The sequence below is a fragment of the Sinocyclocheilus anshuiensis genome, unplaced genomic scaffold, assembly GCF_001515605.1.
Source record: "Sinocyclocheilus anshuiensis isolate Anshui unplaced genomic scaffold, SAMN03320099.WGS_v1.1 scaffold1185, whole genome shotgun sequence".
NCBI classification, from domain to species: Eukaryota; Metazoa; Chordata; class Actinopteri; order Cypriniformes; family Cyprinidae; genus Sinocyclocheilus; species Sinocyclocheilus anshuiensis.
The window spans coordinates 33,184-34,403 of record NW_015548278.1 but is presented as its reverse complement, the minus strand read 5'-3'; the positions used below and the strand labels follow the sequence as shown (position 1 = coordinate 34,403).

General features: G+C 39.0%; 1 pseudogene; it reads right to left on the bottom strand.

Annotated features, from left to right (window-relative positions):
- The window catches only part of LOC107655801 (synaptotagmin-2-like), an 11,286-nt pseudogene that overhangs the window by 10,022 nt on the left and 44 nt on the right, over positions 1 to 1,220 (bottom strand).

The window sequence follows — 1,220 nt, the reverse complement described above, 5'->3', positions numbered from 1 at the left end:
CTAATCAAGCACCTCATCAACCAGCCTGCATAAAAGCACACACCTCAGACACCCTCATTGTCCGGTCTCATACACACGTAGAGGACTCTCTGACTTTACTACTGCTTCCATTTGAATACTTTCTGCATTACTTACCTCCTGTGTTCCTCCTAGTGTCTCCAAGTGTCTCCTGTTCCTCCTAGTTCCTGGATCGCTGAGGTGTGTGCTCTTCCCGTGTGCATTCCAGCTCCTGTAAAGGAAAGGACTCCGATCATTCCACTCATCATATCCTTTAAACTGTTCTACAAACTATACACTCACCGTGTCATCACCTTGATCCTACACCCGTACTCTCTGAGCAAAATAAACTTGATTGATATACTAACCTGTTGCGTCAGACCTCTTCCGTTACAAAGACCTTGCTGTAAAGTGTTACCTTTTTTTTTTTTTTTTATAACATGATTAAAAAAACTTTCAAATTGAGGTTGTATTTGTGTATTTCTTCTTGCACCTTTTGTTCTCCTTCACCCTCTCCTTCTGTCCCTTCTATTTTTCTCCGTCCTGCTCTCTTCCTCTCTCTAGCTTTCTTGGATTTCTTCTTCTTGCCGAAGAATTTCTTGAAAATACAATATGTAAAACAAGCCACAAGGGCGAGAACCACCACTACGCTGGCTGCTACAGCCCACATCGGCACTACAGAGAACAGAGAGCTGGTCAGTCTCCATGGAAACAGGTACAGGACATAAATCACACAGGACAATTGTCGCTTAGTGTTGTGTCACATCAATTCAATATACTTTTAATTTGAAATTATCATCTGTAAAGCTGAACAACAACTATAAATCAAAGTGCTCCTTTTATGTAATCTGACTTCTCATCAAATGCCGATAACGAGTCAGAAGAAAATGAAAATGAAGAATGATATTGTTTCCTGTGAGGTTACACAATCACAACAAAATCAGTGTATTCTGTATTTTAATGAAATTGAATAACCAAGCAGTGAGTGAACTTCATATAATTATTTATAAATTAAATGTCTGATCTATACCTACTCTATTAATTTTGTGCTTTTTTTTTTTAAGTCTTGCCCTTTTATTTTAATGTAGGGCTAAGTGTAGGTACTTACATGGAAGATGTTCCAGTTCATTCATGAACTTGTTCTTCATGTTTTCATAGTCATGATGAGTCGGGTGAGCAGGATGGTGCTCATGTTCTGGTTTTGGTTGTGGTTCAGGTTCTGG